We start from the raw sequence: 7,727 nt of genomic DNA, 5'->3' as shown, positions 1-7,727 counted from the left end.
ACACCTGGATGACCTGGAGAAAGCTACTCAACCTCTCATGACCCAGAAGGTTGTTGTGAAGATTAGAAATGATAGTATAGGGCCTCTCTGGTGGCACAATGGGTTAAGTCTCTTACTATGAAGCTATTGGCAGCCTCTGCAGCATGAGTTTGATCCCCGGCCAGGGAGGTGACCCACATGGCGCAGCAGACCTCTCCTGTCTTGCCCACTGCTCCCCTCACAATGTATTTCAGTCAAGCTGCCTGTTCTGCTCCCCACTCTGTCTCTGGTGAATCCTCTCACCCCCTGTCACACACACACACTTATACCTCTAGCCTACACCCCAGCTCGTGTATGCATACATAAATAAAATAAATCTTAGGGGAAAAAAAAGAAATGATAGTATGTGTCAGATACTTCGATGGAAGCACAATAGATTTATAGCTATTCTTATTAAAAGTAGTTCTTGGGGGGCCTCCCTGGTGACGCAAGGGGTTAAGACGCAGCAATATGAAGCTCTCTGCAGCCATTGCAGCAGGAGTTCGATCCCCAGCTAGGGAGGTGACCCACATGGTGCAGCAGACCTCTCCTGACTCGCCTGCTGCTCCCCTCAGCAGTGTGCTTAAGTCAGTCTGCCTCTTCTTTTCCCTACTCTGTCTCTGGTGAATCCTCTCACCCCCCATACCTCTGGCCTCTACCCCAGTTCTTGTATGTATAAATAAATAAATCTTTTTTAAAAAAAGAGTAGTTCTTGGAATACTCATGTTTGACCATGCTTCTAGGTTTGACCATGCTACTCCCTGTACCAAGATATGATCCCTTCCCTTCTCTGCCTGGAGAACTCATGTTCAGCCTTCACAGCCCACCTAGGTGAAGTCTTCCATGGAATTCCTCTCTCTAACCCCCCACAACCTGTACCCTGGGAAGATTCCCTCCCCTTTCTGCCCAGAAGCTCACTATAGGTGCATGTCCAGCTCTGCTTACTTTTATTTTAAGACAGAGAACTGGGCCTCCTTCAGCTGCCTGCCCTGTTAATCTGGTGGACACTCAGGATCTTCAAAGATCAGGCCTCATCCACATGGAGCTCCTCCCTACAGGTAGACACCCCCACTGCCTTCACCTTCTCTGTCCTGCCTCAGGTTCCTGTTATTTGAATCCAAGATAGTTATTAATTTTAAGAGAACCTAGACTTTCAATTCTCAAGGGTTGGGTGGCCCCCTTCTGCAGCAGCTCCGTCACTTGCCCCGTTTCCCAGGCCTCCTACCCTCAGCAGCTCCTTACCAAAGAGCAGCAGTAGCAGCAGGGACAACATTTGTAGAGCAGGCCTGGATCTCATCCCTATGGGTCTGGCCTCCTCCCTTCCACCCAGGAAATTTAACCTCTCCATGTTCCCTCCCCACCACTCCCTTAGCCCACGTCACCAGACAAAGGGGAACTGAACTGGGGAAGAGGAAGCTGGTAGGGCCTGCTCCCGGGCACATGGCAGGAGACAGGGGTCCTGCTGACAGAACTTGGCCCGTTCTGGCTACAGGGGATTCCTAGCCATGCTCTGCCTCCTGTCTCAGGTTAGGGGCAAGAAGGGAAGCCAGCCAAAACATCAGTAAATATAATCCTACCTATGTCTTTTTATATCCCCCAAAGCTCTGCAGCACCACATTACAGGAGGTGGAAGTTAATAAGTCTTTCATGAGGGACAAAACTACAAAGCTCAGAGATGGATAGGGTCTCACCAAAGTTGCACAGCACGTGGGGAATGTAGCTGGATTGGCTAGTTCATGGGAGGAGTAGCCTCCAGGGTGGGAATAGAAGGAATAAGCACCTGGGATAGGATTCTCATAGATTTATTGAATTATTGAATTGCTCCAGCCAAGTGTAAAACATGAACACCAAGGTCAAGAGAGCCAGCTACTGAGGCTAGAGTTATCACTCACTCAGCATGTCTTTTTTGAGTACCTATTGTGTTCTAGGCACTGTGCTAGGTGTTTGGGGTAAAGTTGAAAACAAGACAGACACACCCTCGTGGAGTTGACTGTGATGGGAAAGACAAACAAACAAACAGATATCCAAAATAATTGCAATAGCGATAAGTGCTCTGAAGAAAAGAATGAAGCAGGGAAAAGGGCTAGATTGTGGGAGGGTGATTGTAGATGGTGCATGAGGAAGGCCTCATTGAGGAGACTGAGGCAAGTTCCAAAAGAAGTGGAGGAGGGAATCATGCAAGGAATAGGGCTGAGCTCTTCTAGACAAAGAGAACAGTAGGTGCAAAGGTCCTGAGGCAGAATATGCCAGTGAAATGGAGAGGCAGACTGGAACTTGCTCACACTGGCTTGCCTTGACTCATAAGAGATGATTGTGTACAACTCTGCCATGGTGATATAATTTGGGTAGCTTAAAACCAGCCACAAAGGGAGTTTTTACACCATGGAAATTGACAAAGGCTAAAATTAAACCTTTGATTTTTTTTATAATTTTTTTTTTTCAGAGAGCCATTTTTATTAGCTGAGGGTATGAGATAGGTTTAGAGAGTTCACCAGGCCCAGATCTCCCAGGGACTCAGAGGGGCTAGTGGTTTTGAGCTGAGGAGGGATGTGAATAGACTTGACAGGATCTCTCTGGCTACCTTGAGGGGAAGAAACTGTGGAGTGACCACCACAGCAGAGGTGGTCATTGGGCAGGGTTGCCAGATTTAGCAAATGAAGATACAGGATGCATGCGATATTTGTGCGTAGCTAAAGAATTATCCTAAAATAACTGAGCGTCCTTATTTTATCTGGCAACTCTACCAGTAGGTGCCAGGTGAGAGAAGGGGGAGGCCCACAAGTGCTTCTGTTTTTGCCCACACAGTCCCTGGGAGGGAGTCTCCCTCTGGCCCTTCCCTCCTGGGGTGATCAAGCAGGGTCCCTACCTACCCTTACCCTAGCCCACACCCCAACTACCCCGGCACCTGTGCACACTCCACAGACAATTCCTTAGCCTTTTCTAACATGTGAGAGCGGATGCGGGCAGGCGGCAGACCACTGTTGGTGAAAGTGATGATCTCACAGGAAACGAGACAAAGCTGGAGTTGCCGCCACACCCTGGATTCAGCCTCAGGCCTCAGGGAAGTTGGTCTCTTCAACAACTGCCTTATACTCCCCCCCCGCCCCCCCCCCCGTCCCCCCAATTTCCCTTCCATTCTTCATGCACAGGGCTCTGTGGGCCTGAGTGATGGACTTTATTCCATGAGATGGGGTTGCTAATTGGGGACACTATCTGATCTGTGTTAGTTTTTTTAAAATCTATGCTTTTCAACAGGGCATTCTGGCTGCTGTGAAAAAAATACATTGTAGGAGTAAGAGATGAAGTCAAGAAAGAGGCAACTGTGACAACCCTGGTGAGAAATGATGCCCTGCCTCAGGACCTTTGCCCTGACTGTTCCCTCTACCTAGAATGTTCTTCCCTCAAGTCTCCACAAGACTCATCGCTCTCTTTTTTCGAGTACTTGCTCCAGTGTCACCTATCAGTACTTCCCACCTCTGTCCCCTGCTTTATTTTTCTACATGGTCTTATCATCTTCTGAGACACTGTATAATTGAGTTGCTGTCTCCCAACCAATATCTGACTTGCTCAAGGACAGAGCTTTTTTTTTTTTTTAAAGATTGATTTATTTATGCATACAAGAACTGGGGTACAGGCCAGAGGTGTGGGGAGGGGGGTGAGAGGATTCACCAGAGGCAGAGTGGGGAACAGAACAGACAGATTGACTGAAATACACTGCTGAGGGGAACAGCAGGCGAGACAGGAGAGGTCTGCTGTGCCATGTGGGTCACCTCCCAGACCGGGGATTGAAATTGTGCAGCAGTGACTGCGGGTAGCTTCATAGTGCTGCGTCTTAACCCCTTGCACCACCAGGGAGGCCCAAGGACAGAGTTTTGCAACTGTTTTGTTCACTGCCAAATCCCCTGCACCTGGAATGGCGCCTGGCATGTCTTAGAGGCTCAGTAATGGTGTTTGAATGACTAAAGTTTTGATTTAGAGGTTGGTAGAAGACATGGTAGACGAGTGAGGGAGAGGGAGGTCTGACAGTGGCCCCGGGCACTTGGCTAGGAAGGAGGTGCCCTTTGCTGAGATTACATCCCCGATGACATCCATCCTGTGCCAGTGTCCCTAGTAGACCCAGGATCTCTCAAAGTACAGAGAGCAGCACAGGCAGCATGGGCAGGCTGGGGTGTGCAATTCTAGGATGGGCAATGGCAGCCTCAGCATGTTTGCTTTGCCACTGTGTTCTTTTGGGACCACAAAGGACGGCAGAGGCCACCCCTGCCCTGCCTGTTCATGGTCTGCCTGGGTGTGCTGCCTGAGGGAAGCAGGAGTGAAGAAAAGTGCTGAGAAACCACAAATGGCCCCAAGTTGGAGGCATCTGGCCATGAGGTCAGTCACCCACCCAGGCCTCTGGAAGCCAGGGACAACCACTTCCCAGCCAGCTTCCTGCTGACGCCCCACCAAAACCACACTCGACCCGGCGGGAGTGCTGGGATGTAAACACTGCTAGCTGGACCCAGGCCCGGCTCTGCCCCATCCTGTGCCTCATGGACACGTGTGCCCCACTCTCAAGCCACACGGCCTTGCTGATGGGCTCTGGGCAGTGGTCCCCTTCTGGCTCCCTCAATTTGGAGTTTATTAGCTGTGTGCCTTGCAGCTGGCCTTGCCTCTGTGGGTTAAGCATTACCCACCCAGTCTCCTGCGTGTAAGGCACTTTCAGACAGAGTTTGTTCCTTCTTATTTCCCTCATGGCCCAGGGAGCTGGAGGCAGCTTGTCCTTGACCATTTTGGGCTCTGACCACTGTGGAGGAAGGAAGTTGTGTGTGCGTCTGTGTGTGTATGTTCCCAAAGTGTGTGTCTCAACAGTTTGTGTGTGTCCCTGTGTCTGTTGTTCCTGCATGTGTATGGCCCTGTGTATGCATCTATGCAAGTATCTGTGCATGTTTGAGTAAAGCCCCATGTGACTGTAGCGATGTAAGAGTAGTCTGTGTGTCCCTGCTTTTCCACGTGTGCAGAGCAGTGTCCCCATATATTTTGTGCTTCCCTGCATGGGTGTGAGCAGGTCGTGTTACTGGGAACGTGAGTGCTTCATGGTAACTGCCAGTGTGACTGTGTGTGCCTGTTGGGCTTGGCAGTGCTGGCTGGAAACGGGAGTGGCAGGCCGAAGCTGCCACTGGCACCTATAATGACCACACTGCAATGACTACCCTGACCACACTGTCACTAGAAGACACTGGGCTCTGGGTCAAGTGAGACCTTGGCTCCTACCACCTTTTGGAAAGAACCCAGGAGCCCCCAGGGCTGGAGGAGACAAGGGTGGTCTGTAGTATAGACACCGTGGACCCTGCATGGGGGAATCCAGCCCTCTTCCCAATGCCCCAGACCACCAGCCTGCAGGCCTCCTTAAAAGAGGGCTTATCTTGATCTTGGGCACAAGGACACTACCCACCTGCCCTCTTAACCAGTATATCTGGCTTTAGTTCCTGTTGCCTGTGAGCTTCCTCCTCAGTATGTCTTCCACTTGATTCTTTCTAACCCTATTTGGAGGACAGTAATGTGCCCATCTAGGCACTTGATTTCTGAGTCTCCTTGCAGCTTGGGGTACAGCTTAGCAATTTTGTCTAAGGAGAAATAAGTGCAATTATGCTGGGAGCCACCAGGAAGATGTTTGCCCTTGTGGTGACAAGGGAACAAATAGCTCCATGTCCTTTTCTCTCCGTTATTATCCTGTCTGGAACATGAATATGATGGCTGGAGTGCAGCAGCCATCTTGCAGTCATGAGCTAAGACAGGCAAAATGTCATAAAGATAATGACAAAGTAGAAAAATAGAGCTGTAGTCCCTGACAAGCATTATAGAACAGCTTAATTGAGGTCAACAAAGTTCTTTGGATTTATTACAATGAGAGACATATAAATTATTGTGTGTTTAGGCCTGGTTGGTGGGTTTCTATTACTTTCAGCATTATGCAGTCTTAACCGATAATCCCAAATTGGGGGCTGGAAGGATTGACAGCTTTTTCTTGCCTTGCACTTGGTGGGCTCCTCCCTCCCCGCTGCTCAGGGTCCCACCCACTCCTAGCCCCTGCTATTTGCATGGTTAACAATAAGATCATGTTCAAATTAGGCCCAGAACCAGTTATCATTTAGTCCAACTTCCCATTTTCAATCTTGGGGAGACTCCTTGCATGACAGGGGGTGCGATCACCATTTTAATATATACGGGGAGACTGAAGCTCAATAAGGGCTGAGGCTTGTTGAAGGTTGTAACCTGAAGGAATTACAGCTCAGCCCTTAGCTCTGTGTTGGGATCTAAGGACTCACAGAGGGAGTTCTTGCTCTCCTTTTCCTCCTACAACCTGTCCCACTGGTGCCTTAAATGTCTGAGTTGAGAACAATGTCTTCTGTGACTTCATCTGTTTAACTGGCCCCCTTTGGGGAGCCAGTCTGATAGGAGCAGGATCAGGGGGGCTAGCTGAGGAAAGTGGGGAAGGATCCAGGAAAGGGGCCCTCACAATTGACAATTGCCTGCCCTCACAAGATTGGCCCCTGGAGCTGTGATTTGGCCACTAGGGCTTTCTCCCTGGATGCCCTAGCCACTCACTGGGTGACTGAACCATATTAGTCAGAGAGGTAAGTCTGTGCAAATAATGGGAACTGTTACAGATGTCCCCCACATACCTCCCACTGAGTCCACTTTTTCATTGGTAAATGGAACTCCCTCTCAAAATGTGGTGAAGGAGAAATGTGTAAGATGTAAGATGTTGCTTAAACACCTTCAGGTTGCGGGGGGTGGGGGGGAAGGAGGGGCATTCAGGAAGGAATTCCCAGTTAGTAATCTCAGCACCTCTGAAGGGCCAGTTCATTTCTGGAATCCATAAAACAACTCAACCAGGTAGGCTTGAATATCCCACTTTACAGTGAGGACATTGAGATCAGTGTTGTTTAGTCCCGGCTCCCTCCAAGGCCCTGGGCTTGTGTAGTTAGGTCTCTGCCAACCCCTCAGGCCCCATCTCTGTGTGTGACCCCTCCCCACCACTTCCCTCTGGACGTATCATACTCTGCTAACATCGGCCCCTTGCACATACTGTTTCCTCTGCTTATACCCCTTCTCTCCATGCTCCTGGCCTCTTCGCCTGTTTGCAGATGCTTGTCCTCTAGCTCCCAACTTAGATGTCCCTTGTGACTTCCCAGGCTGGTCTGAGCCTATCCTCACTCCCCATGCCCAAGAACCAGCCCCATGATGCTATCAGAGGAAAGCAGATCCCTGGATAGTAGTGAGAGAGTGGGCTGGGACTGTGCATTCACAGGTATGACCCAACACATAGCACCGATGTGGTGTTAGAAATACTGTGATATGATAGTGGTGTGAGAGTAAAGGAGACATGGTAGGGTCTGTTTCTGTTGACTGAACTAAATTTATAGTTCAATCTTAAGTGAAGAGGCCTATATAATCATATTGTAAGTGTCTAAAGTCTAGCTAGCTATCCATTTGTCCTGGGGCTGATCTGATACTACTAAATATATTTTTCCTTATGTTAAATTTTTTTTTAAATGCAGTATCTATTTTCTATTTTAATGTATGAAGCCCAATGTCTTGAAATCCAATGCCGAAAAAAAAGGGGGTAAGAGTTAGCAAAAAATTTCATGTCATTATTAGAAAAGAAAGGACTTCTAAGGGGGTGGTAATTTTTTTTTTCTTCACCTGGATTCAATACATTGCAAGAT

This window comes from Talpa europaea, assembly GCF_964194135.1.
Source record: "Talpa europaea genome assembly, chromosome: 7".
NCBI lineage: Eukaryota > Metazoa > Chordata > Mammalia > Eulipotyphla > Talpidae > Talpa > Talpa europaea.
Note: the sequence above shows the minus strand (reverse complement) of the source record.